General features: G+C 45.1%; 1 protein-coding gene across 2 annotated transcripts in view; it reads left to right on the top strand.

Moving 5' to 3' along the window:
• Window positions 1-19624, top strand: part of UGGT1 (UDP-glucose glycoprotein glucosyltransferase 1) — an 849443-nt gene that overhangs the window by 534166 nt on the left and 295653 nt on the right. The gene's annotated exons all lie outside the window — the stretch shown is intronic.

Here is a 19624-nt window from a genome sequence, read left to right on the forward strand (position 1 = left end):
AGATGTAGCCCAACTATAGCCCAATGACAGAATGTCCCAGAGTCTTCTAAAGAACAACTAGAGCGCTAACAGTCTTACTTATGACAAAAGTATGGCACACCTGAAGTCATCGTGATTGGAATAAAGTGTTAACACTTAAAACATTTAATTTGCGAAGGAACAAAATGAGGGGGTTCATTTTGCCATAGAAATTATGATTAGTGCTGAAGAAAGAAAAACTAGGGCACATTTTGAGTGACTTCTCAAATCCTCTTATATTTCATTAAAAAAATTCTGATATGCAGTCTCCCAAGATGGCCACCAGAGACAAAAGAGCCCAAATGTAGCCCAGATATCAGCCAGATGTAGCCCAACTATAGCCCAATGACAGAATGTCCCAGAGTGTTCTAAAGAACAACTAGAAAGCTAACAGTCTACTTATGACAAAAGTATGGCACACCTGAAGTCATCTTGATTGGAATAAAGTGGTAACACTTAATACATTTAATTTGAAAAGGAACAAAATGAGGTGTTTCAATTTGCCATAGAAATTAATTGTATATATGTGTGTGTATATGTGCCACCGAGGACTGGACCTCGGCATTGGTCCTAAGTCAGTCTCTAAAGCAGGCTGACATGGGGAAACTTCTTGCCACAGAAAGGTTTACCGAGCCACAGGATTAATTCACCACCCACTGGAGGGTTTGAAACGTGAGTAGCCATTCGGACCACAAGCCCCAGAATGCAGCAACAACAAGAAAGAAGGTATTTCACATATCTGTGCCATCGGAGGGATTTAAAAAGGAGTTAAAAACATTGGGCTGTGGAAACCTATGGCACGCTCTTTTGGTGCAGGACAATTTCTTTGAAAAAGTTTCCTTGGCGAAACGAAACGCGTCAGAACAAGTCCCTAATTCTGCTGGCCCCCTTTAAATAAAATGGCTCAAAAGTGAAGTAACGTGTGCGGCTCATTTTCTTTCCGCAAGGGGAGATGCTGTGAACATTTTTACCGGCGTGGTTCCGCCGCAGAGTAAACGCACCGCCACAAGAGCGCCGACGCTCTCCCAAACTGAACCCAAGTGCTGACCCGACAAAACGGATCGGGAGAGTGGTGCCACCGAGGACTGGACCTCGGCATTGGTCCTAAGTCAGTCTCTAAAGCAGGCTGACATGGGGAAACTTCTTGCCACAGAAAGGTTTACCGAGCCACAGGATTAATTCACCACCCACTGGAGGGTTTGAAACGTGAGTAGCCATTCGGACCACAAGCCCCAGAATGCAGCAACAACAAGAAAGAAGGTATTTCACATATCTGTGCCATCGGAGGGATTTAAAAAGGAGTTAAAAACATTGGGCTGTGGAAACCTATGGCACGCTCTTTTGGTGCAGGACAATTTCTTTGAAAAAGTTTCCTTGGCGAAACGAAACGCGTCAGAACAAGTCCCTAATTCTGCTGGCCCCCTTTAAATAAAATGGCTCAAAAGTGAAGTAACGTGTGCGGCTCATTTTCTTTCCGCAAGGGGAGATGCTGTGAACATTTTTACCGGCGTGGTTCCGCCGCAGAGTAAACGCACCGCCACAAGAGCGCCGACGCTCTCCCAAACTGAACCCAAGTGCTGACCCGACAAAACGGATCGGGAGAGTGGTGCCACCGAGGACTGGACCTCGGCATTGGTCCTAAGTCAGTCTCTAAAGCAGGCTGACATGGGGAAACTTCTTGCCACAGAAAGGTTTACCGAGCCACAGGATTAATTCACCACCCACTGGAGGGTTTGAAACGTGAGTAGCCATTCGGACCACAAGCCCCAGAATGCAGCAACAACAAGAAAGAAGGTATTTCACATATCTGTGCCATCGGAGGGATTTAAAAAGGAGTTAAAAACATTGGGCTGTGGAAACCTATGGCACGCTCTTTTGGTGCAGGACAATTTCTTTGAAAAAGTTTCCTTGGCGAAACGAAACGCGTCAGAACAAGTCCCTAATTCTGCTGGCCCCCTTTAAATAAAATGGCTCAAAAGTGAAGTAACGTGTGCGGCTCATTTTCTTTCCGCAAGGGGAGATGCTGTGAACATTTTTACCGGCGTGGTTCCGCCGCAGAGTAAACGCACCGCCACAAGAGCGCCGACGCTCTCCCAAACTGAACCCAAGTGCTGACCCGACAAAACGGATCGGGAGAGTGGTGCCACCGAGGACTGGACCTCGGCATTGGTCCTAAGTCAGTCTCTAAAGCAGGCTGACATGGGGAAACTTCTTGCCACAGAAAGGTTTACCGAGCCACAGGATTAATTCACCACCCACTGGAGGGTTTGAAACGTGAGTAGCCATTCGGACCACAAGCCCCAGAATGCAGCAACAACAAGAAAGAAGGTATTTCACATATCTGTGCCATCGGAGGGATTTAAAAAGGAGTTAAAAACATTGGGCTGTGGAAACCTATGGCACGCTCTTTTGGTGCAGGACAATTTCTTTGAAAAAGTTTCCTTGGCGAAACGAAACGCGTCAGAACAAGTCCCTAATTCTGCTGGCCCCCTTTAAATAAAATGGCTCAAAAGTGAAGTAACGTGTGCGGCTCATTTTCTTTCCGCAAGGGGAGATGCTGTGAACATTTTTACCGGCGTGGTTCCGCCGCAGAGTAAACGCACCGCCACAAGAGCGCCGACGCTCTCCCAAACTGAACCCAAGTGCTGACCCGACAAAACGGATCGGGAGAGTGGTGCCACCGAGGACTGGACCTCGGCATTGGTCCTAAGTCAGTCTCTAAAGCAGGCTGACATGGGGAAACTTCTTGCCACAGAAAGGTTTACCGAGCCACAGGATTAATTCACCACCCACTGGAGGGTTTGAAACGTGAGTAGCCATTCGGACCACAAGCCCCAGAATGCAGCAACAACAAGAAAGAAGGTATTTCACATATCTGTGCCATCGGAGGGATTTAAAAAGGAGTTAAAAACATTGGGCTGTGGAAACCTATGGCACGCTCTTTTGGTGCAGGACAATTTCTTTGAAAAAGTTTCCTTGGCGAAACGAAACGCGTCAGAACAAGTCCCTAATTCTGCTGGCCCCCTTTAAATAAAATGGCTCAAAAGTGAAGTAACGTGTGCGGCTCATTTTCTTTCCGCAAGGGGAGATGCTGTGAACATTTTTACCGGCGTGGTTCCGCCGCAGAGTAAACGCACCGCCACAAGAGCGCCGACGCTCTCCCAAACTGAACCCAAGTGCTGACCCGACAAAACGGATCGGGAGAGTGGTGCCACCGAGGACTGGACCTCGGCATTGGTCCTAAGTCAGTCTCTAAAGCAGGCTGACATGGGGAAACTTCTTGCCACAGAAAGGTTTACCGAGCCACAGGATTAATTCACCACCCACTGGAGGGTTTGAAACGTGAGTAGCCATTCGGACCACAAGCCCCAGAATGCAGCAACAACAAGAAAGAAGGTATTTCACATATCTGTGCCATCGGAGGGATTTAAAAAGGAGTTAAAAACATTGGGCTGTGGAAACCTATGGCACGCTCTTTTGGTGCAGGACAATTTCTTTGAAAAAGTTTCCTTGGCGAAACGAAACGCGTCAGAACAAGTCCCTAATTCTGCTGGCCCCCTTTAAATAAAATGGCTCAAAAGTGAAGTAACGTGTGCGGCTCATTTTCTTTCCGCAAGGGGAGATGCTGTGAACATTTTTACCGGCGTGGTTCCGCCGCAGAGTAAACGCACCGCCACAAGAGCGCCGACGCTCTCCCAAACTGAACCCAAGTGCTGACCCGACAAAACGGATCGGGAGAGTGGTGCCACCGAGGACTGGACCTCGGCATTGGTCCTAAGTCAGTCTCTAAAGCAGGCTGACATGGGGAAACTTCTTGCCACAGAAAGGTTTACCGAGCCACAGGATTAATTCACCACCCACTGGAGGGTTTGAAACGTGAGTAGCCATTCGGACCACAAGCCCCAGAATGCAGCAACAACAAGAAAGAAGGTATTTCACATATCTGTGCCATCGGAGGGATTTAAAAAGGAGTTAAAAACATTGGGCTGTGGAAACCTATGGCACGCTCTTTTGGTGCAGGACAATTTCTTTGAAAAAGTTTCCTTGGCGAAACGAAACGCGTCAGAACAAGTCCCTAATTCTGCTGGCCCCCTTTAAATAAAATGGCTCAAAAGTGAAGTAACGTGTGCGGCTCATTTTCTTTCCGCAAGGGGAGATGCTGTGAACATTTTTACCGGCGTGGTTCCGCCGCAGAGTAAACGCACCGCCACAAGAGCGCCGACGCTCTCCCAAACTGAACCCAAGTGCTGACCCGACAAAACGGATCGGGAGAGTGGTGCCACCGAGGACTGGACCTCGGCATTGGTCCTAAGTCAGTCTCTAAAGCAGGCTGACATGGGGAAACTTCTTGCCACAGAAAGGTTTACCGAGCCACAGGATTAATTCACCACCCACTGGAGGGTTTGAAACGTGAGTAGCCATTCGGACCACAAGCCCCAGAATGCAGCAACAACAAGAAAGAAGGTATTTCACATATCTGTGCCATCGGAGGGATTTAAAAAGGAGTTAAAAACATTGGGCTGTGGAAACCTATGGCACGCTCTTTTGGTGCAGGACAATTTCTTTGAAAAAGTTTCCTTGGCGAAACGAAACGCGTCAGAACAAGTCCCTAATTCTGCTGGCCCCCTTTAAATAAAATGGCTCAAAAGTGAAGTAACGTGTGCGGCTCATTTTCTTTCCGCAAGGGGAGATGCTGTGAACATATATATATATATATATATATTACCTACTGGCGATAGCCAGTAGGTATATATAGTTAGGATTTTTTCTCTATGGAACTTTTGAAAATTCTATGCCTAATAACTTTGGCGTTTGTGGACGGAATTGGCTGAAATTTTCAGGAAAATGGCACATTTTGTTTCTGAGCAGCTCCTGGAAATTTGGGGGGGGTTCGTCAAGGGGGGGCTGAGAAAAAAGGGGGGTCCCAAAACACGTTTTTCCCATGTTAATTTCCATAGGGCGGTTGGCCTCACTTTTAGCCCGAACGGCTGAATGGATTTCCACGAAACTTGGCAAAATTGTAGGGACTGTTAGCCCGATGTGCCTTTGCTAGGTCTCAATATATGTGCTTCAGTGGATTTTGAGAAATTAACGTTTAAAACAAGATATATATCTGTAACAGCGCTCCGGGCAGCGCTCCGGTTCGCGAACTTTTCGCGTATCGGAACTTTGCGAAGCGAAGCTGATTGGCTCTCCGGTGTCTGTCAACATTCTAAACAGTCCGGAGCGGCCGCCATCTTGTCTCTCGGTAGGATCGAGAGACAAGAGGAGGCCAAAACAAAGGGGGAAATGAAGGAAAGGGGGCAAGGTAGACCCCTTCTGACCCCCTAGGATTGATGAGGGGGATATTATAGAGCCACGCCGGGCCCAAAAAAAAAAAAAAAAAATTCGATTTTTTTCGCCGTAGAGACGCGTCTTGGTTCGCTAACCGGGCAGCTAACCGGGCAGCTAACCAGGAAGCTAACCGGCAGTGTAACCCAAAAAAAAAAAAAAAAATCCGTTTTTTTTCGCCGTAGAGACGCGTCTTGGTACGCGAACCGGGCAGCTAACCGGGCAGCTAACCAGGAAGCTAACCGGCAGTGTAACCCAAAAAAAACCAAAAAAAAAAACCGATTTTTTTCGCCGTAGAGACGCGTCTTGGTACGCGAACCGGGCAGCTAACCGGGCAGCTAACCGGGAAGCTAACCAGCAGTGTAACCCAAAAAAAAAAAAAATCCGATTTTTTCGCCGTAGAGACGCGTCTTGGTACGCGAACCGGGCAGCTAACCGGGCAGCTAACCGGGAAGCTAACCGGGAAGCTAACCGGCAGTGTAACGGGAGTCTGAGGAGTAGCTGATTGGCTGTCAATATTGTAAACAGTCCGGAGCGGCCGCCATCTTGTCTCTCGGTAGGATCGAGAGACAAGAGGAGGCCAAAACAAAGGGGGAAATGAAGGAAAGAGGGCAAGGTAGACCCCTTCTGACCCCCTAGGATTGATGAGGGGGATATTATAGAGCCACGCCGGGCCCCAAAAAAAAAAAAGAAAAAATTCCGATTTTTTCGCCGTAGAGACGCGTCTTGGTACGCGAACCAGGCAGCTAACCGGGCAGCTAACCGGGAAGCTAACCGGCAGTGTAACCCAAAAAAAAAAACCAAATCCGATTTTTTCGCCGTAGAGACGCGTCTTTGTACGCGAACCGGGCAGCTAACCGGGCAGCTAACCGGGAAGCTAACCGGCAGTGTAACGGGAGTCTGAGGAGTAGCTGATTGGCTGTCAATATTGTAAACAGTCCGGAGTGGCCGCCATCTTGTCTCTCGGTAGGATCGAGAGACAAGAGGAGGCCAAAACAAAGGGGGAAATGAAGGAAAGAGGGCAAGGTAGACTCCTTCTGACCCCCTAGGATTGATGAGGGGGATATTATAAAGCCACGCGGGGCCAAAAAAAAACAAAAAAAAAATCCGATTTTTTCGCCGTAGAGACGCGTCTTGGTACGCGAACTGGGCAGCTAACCGGGCAGCTAACCGGGAAGCTAACCGGCAGTGTAACGGGAGTCTGAGGAGAAGCTGATTGGCTGTTATCATTGTAAACAGTCTGGAGCGGCCGCCATCTTGTCTCTCTGTGGGATCGAGAGACAAGAGGTGGAAAAAAAAAGGTGTAAATGAATGAAAGGGGTAAGGCAGACCCCTCCTGAACCCCTAGGATTGATGAGGGGGCTACTAAAGTTCCCTGGGGGGTGAAAAAAAAAAAAATTTGCGATTTTTCGCGGTAAAGGTGCTTCCTGGTACGTTAACCAGGCAGCTAACCGGCAGCGTAACGGGAGTCCGACATATTGTGTTTTTTGAACGTTTGTGATATGTGCACGTGTGGATTTTGTCTAATTAAGGTTAAAAAAATATATATATATCTTTAAGCGTGTTCTGGCGCGCTTACGTTTTGGGTTTGGTTTGCGCTGCAGAGACGATACGTCACGGTTATGCGATGCATCATGAGGCGTCTCACGGGCTACGTGATACGTCACTTAATAAAGAATATATTTTACAGCTATAGATATTAGCTTTTAAAAAACCAATGAAATTCACAGAAAAAACCATAGGTTATAGACCATATATAGTTAGGAATTTGCATTTACAAAACCTTGAAAATTCACTGAAAAAACCATAGGTTATAGACCATATATAGTTAGGGATTAGCATTTAAAAAACCTTATTTTATTTGCACAAAACCATTGAAATTCCATATATAGTTAGTTGCACTAACTATATATCGCGGACCTGCAATCCACTGCTAATGATGTCACATATTACATCATTCATGACATGGTCAGTGACATCACTGATGACATCACTGATGACATCTCAAATGACATCACTGATGACATCACTGATGACAACACCCAGTGACTGTATGTTTCTGTAAAGTTAAAATATGTCTTACATATTGAAGAATGAGTGGATGTATAAGTGTCTGGATGAAGGATTTAGTAGGTGCATGACTGACTGTATGAGAGAATGATTAAATGTGTCTCACTGAGTGCATGGGTTAGTGATTAAAGTGTCTTAATTTGGCAATCATTATTTATGTTCTTCTGTAAACTGCTGCATGTTTAAATCAGTAGCTATATCAGTAACTATATGGGTTATTGAATGGTTGCCCAAGTATTTGTATGGGAGACTGAGTATGTATGTGTGTGGGTGGCTGGGAGGTGTATAACTCTGTGCATAGATGTGTGAGCAGTTGATTCCCTAGGTGTATGGGTTCAAAAGTGCATGTAGAAACAGCTGTATGGACAGTTGACTGTGTGCATGAGTATATTGGTGAGTGAATGGATATCTCAGTTCTACATGTCAAAGTAAGTACATATGTAAAACACACTCCATGTGAGAGTTGACATATATAAATAACTGAACATAAGAGCCAGTGAATGTGAGAGTGGCTGTATGAATCATTGTGAACTTGTATCAAGGATTGTATACGAGAGTAAATATGTGTTAGTATATGTTTGAATAAGTAAGGTGTGTATAACTGTATAGTTAAGGAAATGGAGATGTGATTGATTCTTTGCATGACTGACTAGGTGTGTGAGTAACTCCATGGATGTGTGACAGTCTGTGAATGCCTGTTTACACTGAGTGTATCTAAGGTTATATTAGAGTCTGAAGATGTATTATCACATAAATGATATCATCAGTGATGTAATCATTAATGTCAAATGAGATGTCAGTGATGTCATCAGTGATGTCATTTGAGATGTCATCAGTGATGTCATCAGTGATGTCATTTGAGATGTCATCAGTGATGTCATCAGTGATGTCACTGACCATGTCATGAATGATGTAATATGTGACATCATTAGCAGTGGATTGCGGGTCCGCGATATATAGTTAGTGCAACTAACTATATATGGAATTTCAATGGTTTTGTGCAAATAAAATAAGGTTTTTTAAATGCTAATCCCTAACTATATATGGTCTATAACCTATGGTTTTTTCAGTGAATATATATATATATATATATATATAATATTTTCACTGGAAAAACCATAGGTTTCACACCAGTTATAGTTAGGAATTAGCATTTAAAAAAAACTATTAAATTCACTGAAAAAACCATAGGTTTCACACCAGTTATAGTTAGCTGGAAATTTTACTCTCATAAAACCATTGAAATTCCCACGTTATAGTTAGTTGGACTCACTATAACTTGCGCGTGCAATGCACTGCTGATGACGTCACATATTACATCACTCATGACATGGTCAGTGACATCACTCATGACATCACTCATGACATCGTCCAGTGAATGTGTATCTTTCTGAAAAATAAATATTTTTTATATATGTATATCTAAAGGTTGATGGAGGAATAAATGGGTAAATAAATGTCTAAATGGATGTTTTTTGTGTGTAAAATTGATTGGTTAACTGACTTATTAAATGTATCTTAGTGAATACATATATTAGCGAGTAATGTTTAAATATTTAAATATCTGTATCTTTGTCTCACTTTGTGTATAAGTGGCTGCATGGGTTGGTGAGTAGCTACATGAGTGTGTATATGGGTTATCAGTTGTTTTTTTGAGTATCAGTATCAGTGTCTGTATGGTTCGGTGGGGGATATTACTTAGAGCACAGATACATGAATGAGTGACTCACTATTTGTATGTATTTTGAAGACAGCATGTGTGCAAGACTGTATGGGTGGATCATTGTGTGTATGGGTGGGTTAGTGAGTATGTGTTTTTATAATTGATTGTTTAAGAGAGTAAATATGTTTCCGTTTCTGTAGAAGTATGTGTAGTGGTGTGTATATAGCGGTATAATCAAGTAAATGGTTTTTTGATAGGTTATTTTCCTGTGTGAATTTGTGTGTGAGTAACTATATGGATGAGTATTAGTGTGTAACAGGATGTATAGGTGTATGAGTACATATGATGAGTAAGTACATGAATGAGTGACTATATAGAACTGTTGGGGAATGAGTGGATGTGTATGTAGATGTTGGAATTACCTAATAAGTTGTTGTAATTGGTATTGGTTTCTCCTTTTTTAAGAAAATGTTAGTTTCTATTTTTAAATGTGTGTGTCAAAGGTTATTTTATGCTGATAGGAGGTCTGCCACTTTGTCACAAGGATGTTGTCATCAGTGATGTCATTTGAGATGTCATCAGTGATGTCATGAGTGATGTCACTGACCATGTCATGAGTGATGTAATATGTGATGTCATCAGCAGTGCATTGCACGCGCAAGTTATAGTGAGTCCAACTAACTATAACGTGGGACTTTCAATGGTTTTATGCGAGTAAAATTTCCACCTAACTATAACTAGTGTGAAACCTATGGTTTTTTCAGTGAATATATATATATATATATATATATATATTTATATATATATATATATATATATATATATATATATATATATATATATATATATATATACACATTTTTTTTCTTACATATATAAAAATATGCCTATACTGAACTCTAAAAAGTGCCCCATTTACTTTAGGTTTTCTTTTAATGAACCTCTCCCTAGACTTAAGCATGTCTGTACACCAGAAAAAGAGAGCATAAGGTGCAAACACAGTCTTCGTTGAGTTAAAAAACTGCAAGGAAATGCAAAGGCGTTGTTAGTCCATAGGCGGCATTTAAAGCATAAACAAGTTAATACTGGCAACGTCCCTTTAAGACCTTCAGGACCTCCTGTATCCCACCATGCCCCAAAGGTAACAGTTAGGTCAGTACCTTTTTACAGTGAAATGAACAACAGAACAAAGTCATGTATGAACTGCTGCATGAAAGATTAGTCCAGGGAGATGGGCCGGCTCCTTATGGCTTTGATGAGGAATCCCCTTAAAGAGAACTAGTATTACAAGTAAGTAACTTTTTTTTCTCTTCCAGGGGATCCTCATCAATAGTCATAAGTACTGAATAGAGTAGCAAGCCCATCCCACACCTGTGGACGAATCAAGAGCAAACACAAGCAGCTGTAATAATCATCTAAATAGATTTCTTAAGGAGGCCTACCCTACTTGGATGTATGTCTGAGTGTCTGCATCTAGACAGTAATGCCTTGTGAAAGTATGCACTGATCTCCAAGTATCAGCTTTAAAGATTTCCTTAGTAGTGCCGCTGTTGCTGCCTTGCCCTTTGTAAAGTCGGCTTTGGTACTAGCAGGTAACTATATGTTTGCTAACTGGCAGGTGAATAGAATACAAGAAATTATCCATCTTGAAATGGACTGCTTCTTAGAGGAAGCAATGTTGTCCTCATAGGGCCATAGTTTAGAAGCAGATGGTCAGATTGTCTTGTAGCTTTGATGTTGTCTAAGTAACATTTTGGCTCTCTTTTAAGATCTAAGGAGTGTAAAGCTCTTTCGCTGGTGTGGAAGGATTACGAAACAACATAGGGAGTGAAATTGTCTGGTTAGTGTGGAAATCAAACACCTCCTTTGGAAGTAAACTCGGTTGAGCTCTCATCATCACCCTGTTAGCATGGAAAACCATGGAAGGCTCTTTGGCACACAGATACTGAATCTCGCTGACTCTGCATGCCGAAGTAATAGCTACTAGAAAGTCTTCTTTCCAGGTAAGGTGTTGTAAGGAAGCCTTATATAAAGGTTCGAAAGGGGGGACCATCAGTACCCCCTGCTGTACATTATATAGCGGTTGAAAGTCACTGAGGCGTTCCATAACCATATAGAAGAGCGAGGCTGAAGTCAGAGTTCCCCCTATTAGGTTATGGAACTCAGAGGTGAATTGCAATCGCCATATCATGTATGCCAGAAGGTACTTCCTCCTATATAATACATGGTCGCATCATCACTTTTCCCACAAACCATTTAAAACCTTGGTGTGTAGCTCTTTCATATTAAAAAGCAAGCGTGTTTGCAAACATGGAGAATAAAAATAAAACCTCTAGAGGAAAATTTAACACATCAAAATCCTGTTAGATATTTGTTGCAAACGGATATTTGAAACAGTTCAATAAAAGTTAGTTTTAAAAAAAAAAAGTTGCAGTAGCTCGGAACGTATAGCAACATGCAGAAGGATTCTAGCTTGTATCTGTCTAAGGAGTGCAAAAATAAACACATACTCTGCTTGTCGTAAGCTATTAAAATAGAGCAGAAGAAAGAAAAGCAATGTTCCATTTGTTGCCTTAAACATCTGCTTTTATTATACTCCATGACCTGATTTACCTTTCACGCCTTCTAAAAAAAGATATAGCAGAAGAAAGAAAAGCAACGTTCATTTTTTGTTGCTTTAAACAGCTGCTTCAATTATGTTACCTGACTTGCCTTTCACCTTGACTGCTAGTTCTGGCAGCAGGCATTGTGACGTCAGAACTCTACTGTAATAACCTTATAATAGTAGTGTTATGGCATCTTTTCTTTATAATCAGTGACTTGGTGCGTCACAAGTTGCAGATTATAAAGATATTGGTGATTACAGAATTCCATCTTAATGAACTACCTCTTTTTGTATGGTCACCCCCAAGTTCTTTGACTGATTCTGCTAGTTTTTTGACTCAGAGTACACTGAGGCTATCTAATCAGACCTCCATGCCAGTGCTCTGACTCTTAAAGTGTCTGTCAAATTGGCTGTACCCAGTTGGATATGGCTAATTTACCTGTAAGTCTCTAGTAAATGATACTTTGGTATCCAGGGCATGTAAGTTAGAGGGGTATCCCAGGGCTTGCAGCACTGATTTTGTTAGCCTGGAGGTCCCCCAAGTAAAAATATTCTGCCACTGCAGACTGGCAGAGCAGTCTTCCACTGCTAGACTCTCTTTAAAGCAATGGCAAAACCACTGGTTCCCCTGTTCATTTGTGTAAGCCACCCCTTTGGCAGGCTTACAAAGCCCGTAAGGCAGATTGTGACATATGACACAGGCAGGACGTGTACTTTACAATGTCTTGACAGTGAAAAACACTCAAAACTGCTGTTTTACCATGGAAAGACTTGCTTGCCGAGTCGGCAAGTACAGGGCTACACGCTGATCGTTCACCTGTGCTAACTCCTGAATGGTGCAACCAAAGTGGGCACTCCAAGGAATCAAACAACTCGTCACATTAAGCCCCTCTTGTATCTCAAGTCAAAATTATTGTAACTGTTGTATTGTGCAGCTATAGCAAAACTGGCACTTTGTTGCCTTTAAAACTTCTGTGACTTCCTGGGCACACAAAAAACTCTGCTTCAAAAGGCAACTTTCTGCCTTCCTGGAGAGATGTGCTAATGACTATGAGGAAGGGGAGCAATGAAGGATTGCTGGCATGGGAGGAATCACCTACGTGCTGTAGGAAGTTACTTGGGTGTTGGCCTCAGAAGGCAGGCTTAAAAAAGTGAAGCCACTTTTGAAGGGCAGATATGTAGCACCAGAGGGAGAGGCTTGCCCCATTGTTGAGGTAGAGAGACTGGCACGGGAGGCATAGAGGGAAAGTAAGTTACCAAACCGGTTTCCCCAGGGGCCATATAGCCTTTGGTGTCGCAGTGGTGGGCTAGGGAGGTCTGTACACCAGAAAAGGGTTCTTGCCATCTTAGGAGTGGGCAGAATGGTGCATCCTGGGATTGCCAGATGCTACACTCCACAGAAAGTGGTCACTAGGTGGGAGGGAACCTCGTAGCCCATGGGCTACCAACCACATCCTTCCCTGAGGGCATTGTCAGAGTGTAAGAGGGGCACCCCATGGCCCCAGACCACAGTTCTCAACCAACTTGAAAGAAAGACTGAAGGAAGACTGCCCTGCTGCACAGAGGGACCAGCAAAGAGAGGTTTCACCGACAATGAGTGCATGTGTTGCACCTGATGGCTAGTGAAGAGATAAACTGTGCCTTCCATGTCCTGCTCAAGGAGAAGCTGTCGGCAGAGCCCAGACTCACCCTCGGCCACTGCCTCCCATTTCTCAACACTCCGCCCAGCTGATTGCACGCTGTAGCAGGGGAGTGTTGCTGGAGCTACTCCGCCATTGCTCGACCCGCGGACACGCCCACGGACGCTGGCCACGCCCCCTCACCACATTATATGAAACGCGCGCTGACTGGTAGCGCAGTGTTTGTTAGAACTCGCTCCTGAGGCGAAAAGCCGGGAGTTTGCTCACTCGTTTTTAAACTTTTAATATTCTTGTAACATTGTGTTATTGTGCTCACTGGACTCACCCTCGGCCACTGCCTCCCATTTCTCAACACCCCGCCCAGCTGATTGCACGCTGTAGCAGGGGAGTGTTGCTGGAGCTACTCCGCCATTGCTCGACCCGCGTACACGCCCACGGACGCTGGCCACGCCCCCTCACCACATTATATGAAACGTGCGCTGACTGCTAGCGCAGTGTTTGTTAGAACTCGCTCCTGAGGCGAAAAGCCGGGAGTTTGCTCACTCGTTTTAAAAATTTTAATATTCTTGTAACATTGTGTTATTGTGCTCACTGGACTCACCCTCGGCCACTGCCTCCCATTTCTCAACACCCCGCCCAGCTGATTGCACGCTGTAGCAGGGGAGTGTTGCTGGAGCTACTCCGCCATTGCTTGACCCGCGGACACGCCCACGGACGCTGGCCACGCCCCCTCACCACGTCACTTTCACCATAAATCATTCTCGGTACCCGGAAGCGCAGCGGACGAGCGCAGCGGGCGCGACGATTGCACGCCGAAGGCGCGCATAAGGCAAGCTCGTGTGCGCTCGTCCGCGCCGAGACCGGGCCTAGGGCCACCCCCCTTACGTCACCTATGTCACCCCCGGGTCTTAATACGGAGTTAGTTACCTATACCTCCGTCCAACTACATAATCTTAGGGTCACAGCAGAAGTGCCCCATCTCCCACCACACCTGTTATATACCAATTCCAATATCGGTCCTTATAAATGTTCTATGTGCACGGGAGATACCCCTACCCTTCCTATGACCTCCTCTCATCAGGTCCTAGCAGCACTCATAAATGCGCGATCTCTCCCTAAACACAAAACAGAAATTTCTGAGTTAATTCACTCACATAACTTAGACATGTTATTCATCACAGAAACATGGGGGGATGATTCCTCCGGCCCAGATTTCAGAGCGGCCACTCCAACTAACTACTGTGTAAGCAGACTAGATAGACCTAAAAGGAAAGGTGGAGGTATAGCAATTATTTATAAAGATCATTTTAAAGTCACAATTGTGGAACCTAACTTTACTGAGTGTGAGGCTTTTTCTTTCACCATTGCCCTTTCTGACAAACACTCATTCAAAGGCATGTTAATCTACCGCCCTCCTGGGCCTAGGTCAAAATTCCTCACCAATATTGGTAATCTAATTGAGGCATCAGTGGGATCTCCAGATTTCACTTTATTGGGAGATTTTAACTTTCATCTCGAAATGATAGATGACCCAGACACCTCACTCTTAATTAATGACCTAGCCGCAGCAGGCTTCCTGCAAATTGTTAAACAACCTACACATCAAGTGGGACATACCTTAGATGGACTATTCCCCAGCAATCCTCAAATATCTGTCTCTAAGGTAATCCCACTTACTTGGACGGATCATGCAGCCGTATGTTTCTTAATAAAAACCACTCCCCGCACCTCTTTTCACATTTCTCCTTCTCCTGTCTCTGAGACTGGAAAAATATTAATACTGACCATCTCGCAGAGATGATGCTAAGCAGCACTATCCCTAATGAACAGGATCCTACAGTAGCATCCACTCACTATTTGAGCAATCTAAACACTGCTTGTAATAAGTTAGCTCCGCTCAAAACCTCTTATCGCTGTAGAAAGCTGCCCCCGGCTCCTTGGTTCACGGAACCATTACGACTGCAAAGACAACATTGCAGGAACCTGGAAAGGCACTGGCGCCGCCACTACAGGTCTATTGACAAAACTGCCTACAAAAACTCTTTCCAAATGTAAAAAACTTATCACTTTGGAAAAAACATTCTATTATACTTCCCAAATTAATCAGTCAAAAAACTCTACAAGACAATTATTTCAGACAGTCCCTCATTTATCCAACCCGCCTGCGCCACCCTCAGATGGATCACAGTCACTCTCGGATTCGCTAGCAACATTCTTTGCAAATAAAGTCAGTGCCATCTTCTCATCCTTTTCCCGTTCCCCTTCCTCCCCCACACTCATGGCACCTTCTCTTAACAAGGCACCAACCTTCTCTGCCTTTGAACCCACGACGCAGGAACATATTCAACTTCTTGTTACTCGCACCAAATCGGGGTCACCAGCTGACCCTTGCCCTCCCGCCATCCTTAATCTCATCCCGGAAGCTATCTCCCCTGCTCTGACTACCATCTGCAATGCAATGTTTACATCTGGGATATATCCATCGGTTTGGAAGGAGTCTATAATTAAACCGCTTTTAAAAAAGCCCACATTAGATCCTCTCCTTCCCGCCAGCTATAGACCTATTGCTTGCCTGCTAAAATTTTCGAAAAAATTATGAATACACAAATCTCTAAATTCATAAACGAAAATAATTTACTCAATGATACCCAATTCGGGTTCAGACAGGATCATGGAACAGAGACAGCGTTACTTAAAGCAACTGATGAGATAAGGACCACAATGGATAAGGGAGGAGCCGCGGTACTAATACTTTTGGAACTCTCCGCAGCCTTTGACACGGTCGATCATGTCACCTTGATCGACCGTGTCTCAGCCATGGGAATAAAAAATAAAGCCAAGGAACTTCTTGCCTCATTTTTGGCTAACCGTCCTCAGAAGGTGAAGATGGGCAACTACATCTCCCGAACATTTTCTCTCCCTTGTGGAGTACCTCAGGGCTCCTCGCTGAGTCCGACACTTTTTAACATCTATGTGTCGGACTTGGCGAGGGTTATAAAATCCTATGGAATTGCCCTTACAACCTATGCGGATGACACGCAATTGGTGTTATCCATATTTAATGATGGTATAACAGTTGCGGCTAACTTCCAGGAGGGAATGAGGGCAATAAGTTCCTGGATGTCATCAAACTGTCTTAAATTAAACTCTGATAAGACAGAGGTGATGACATTCGGGAAACTGGAACCTATCTGGTCCCCCCAGTGGTGGCCACCTGAGATGGGAATGCCCCCTCAACCAGTGACCAAGGTACGCAATTTAGGAGTCATATTTGACAACAAACTGACTTTCCACCAACATGCCAACTCGGTGGTCTCCTCATCTTTTTTCATCCTAAAGAGGATTAAAAAACTAATTCCGTACCTACCTCCTTCTGCGGGCAAAACATTAATCAGTACTCTGGTCTTCTCCAGAACAGATTACTGTAACGCCCTTTTGCTGAATGCCCAAGAAAAGGTCCTCAACAGATTGCAGATGGTCCAAAATGCTTCGGCCAGGACCTTACTAAACATCCCCAAGTTTGCATCTATCTCACCGTACATCCGACAGTTGCACTGGCTCCCGGTGAGGAACCGGACAAAATTTAAGGCTTTATGCATCGCCTATAAAGCCATCAACAATCTAGGCCCACTATATCTAAAAAAAGCATTCTGCCCGGTCGAATACTCGAGAACTTTACATTCTTCATCAGCCCGTTTGCTAAAGGTTCCTCGGACAAGAAGGGCCAACTGGGGAGACAGATGCTTCACCACCTCAACAGCCAAACTGTGGAATACTCTACCCCTCAATATCAAAATGGCTCCTACACTGATTATTTTCAGAAAAAAACTCAAAACATGGTTGTTCTCAATATAAAAAATTTATTTACCACAGTGAGAGTTCTACTATCTCAGCGCCGAGACACCCATCTGGGTATTTGCGCGCTTTATAAATTGCATAAATAAAATAAATAAGCCAAGAGAACTCCAAGGGCCAGATGACTGGCCTCCTGTTCCCAGCGCAGGGAAAGAACACCTGAAGAAGCCTGCTGTGACAAGTTGATGGCACAAAGTCTTCAGCCACTACAACCACTGCCTTGCAGCACCGAAGACCAACACCTTCTGGACAGAGTTGCACCCGAGTTCGCTGAACCCAGGAGTGCTGTTTGAGAGTTGCGGGGACCCTCAGAAGGTGACTTATCGACTCGGGAAGGGTTGACCTGTGACCACGACAACAGGCGCCTGGTAGTCAATCAATCCATCAGTCATTTGTAGAGCACAGCAGTTCACCAGTGAGGGTCTCAAGGCACTCACTAGAGCTGTTCTTTGTGCTTGGAGGTTGTTTATTGAAACAACCAGGTCTTTAGATCTCTTCTGAATTGTTGGAGTGATGGTGCGGTCCTGAGGTGTAAGGGGAGGTCGTTCCAAATCTTGGCTCCCAGATGTGAGAAGATGCGTCCTCCACTGTTGGCTCGACCAATCCATGGGGTTCTGCGAGGTAGAGGGAGGCTGAACGGAGGTGTCTGGCCGATTGGTGGAAGGTTAGTCGTTTGTTGATGTATGTTGGTCCTTCCTTGTGCAGGGCCTTGTAGGTGTGGGTCAGCATCTTGAGCCAGCGTCTCTTCTGGATCGGAAGCCAGTGTAGTTTCTTGAGCTTGGGTGTGATGTTGTGCCATCAGGGGAGGTAGAGTATTAGTCTTGCCACTGAGTTCTGTATTGTTTGGAGTCTCTTCAGGAGGCGTGCTGTGATTTCTATTTAGAGCACGTTTCCGTACTTCAGTCTGCTAGTGATGAGGGCTTGTGTGTCGGTCCTTCTAGTGTTTACTGAGAGCCACCTGAAGATCTTGTGTAGCATGCAAAGGGTGTTGAAGCAGACGAAGAGACTGCCTTGTCTTTTTTGTCATGGTTAGCTTGTTATCCAGAAGGATGCCATGGGTGCTGGCATGGTTTGTTGAGTCGGAGCACCGAGCTCCTCAGGCCAGATGCTGTTCCCAAAGATGAGGACTTCCTCATGCATCTGTGTGAGCTTTTGTGGTAGAGAGCTCTTCAGAAAGAGAGAGGATGAGCTTGTGTGTCTTCCACATAGGAGATGCGTCGGCCAGGGGGGTCATGTAGGTGTTGAAAAGGGTCGTGCTGAGAGATGAACCCTGAGTGACTCTGCAGATCTTCTTGAGCTTTGAGCTGAGCGGTGAGAGACGGATATTTGGATTCAGGCAGTGAGGTACGAAGTAATCTATTCGAGGGCGTTTCCTTGAATCCTGATGTGGTGGAGTCTGTTGATCAGGATGTGGTGGGAGACTGTGTCACACGCGGTTGACCGGTCCAGGAGGATGAGGGCTGCTGTTTCCCCGCGGTCAAGGAGGGCTCTAATGTTGTCGGTGACTGCAATCAGGTCTGTCTCTGTGCTGAGGTTAGTGTAAAATCCGGATTGGGAGGGGTACAGGAGGTTGTGGTCTTCTAAGTGTATGGTGAATCGCTGGTTGATCACTTTTGTGAGGACTTTTGCTGGGTAGGGGGGGGAGTAGTGAGATGGGCTGATAGTTTTTCAAATCAGCCAGGTTGGTGGATGTTTTTTTCAGGAGGGGCCACGCTTCAGGGCATTTCCAGTCCTTGGGGAAGGAGGCTGCGGCATTGAGGTGTTCAAGACCTTCCTGAGCTCATCGACGATTGTCTTGATTCCTAGGTTGAAGACATGGTGGGGGCATAGGTTCATGGGTGCCCCGGAGTGCACAGAGTTCATGATTGAGATGGCGTCTTGCATGGTGAGGAGTTCCCAGTGGGTGAATAGGTGTTTGTGGGTGTGAGCAGTTTGATGCGGTCTGTGGCGGAGGGTTGGCGTTTGAAGTTTTCATCGATAGTCACAATCTTGTTGTGGATGAAGTTTGCGAGGTTGTTGCTCAGTTCCTGGGAGGGAGAGATGTTTTTCTCGATGGCTGCGGGATTAGTGAACTCCTTCACAATGGCAAAGAGTTCTTTGCCGTGATTTGTGCTGGCTTCGATACGGTCTGCTAGGGTGTTTGTCTTGGTTTCTTTCAGGAGGCGATGGTACTGGCTGAGAACGGTCCTGTAGGCGGAACGGTCTTCCGTTTTTTGTTTTTGCTGGTGCACTACTTCCTTTCTAGTTGTCTGCAGTTTCATTTGGTGGAGTGCAGTTCCTCTGTAAACCAGCTTTCTCTTTTGCTTTGTTCTTTGAGCTTGGTTGTCTTGGTGAGGCAATGGTGTCGCTCATTTTGTGATCTACTGGGTCAAGTTCTTTGCTCCTTGTTAAGGGTCGTGTGTAGGGCCTGGGAGGCGGGAGTGGAGTGTGTTGTTATGATAC

The sequence above is a fragment of the Lissotriton vulgaris genome, chromosome 11 (assembly GCF_964263255.1).
Source record: "Lissotriton vulgaris chromosome 11, aLisVul1.2, whole genome shotgun sequence".
NCBI lineage: Eukaryota > Metazoa > Chordata > Amphibia > Caudata > Salamandridae > Lissotriton > Lissotriton vulgaris.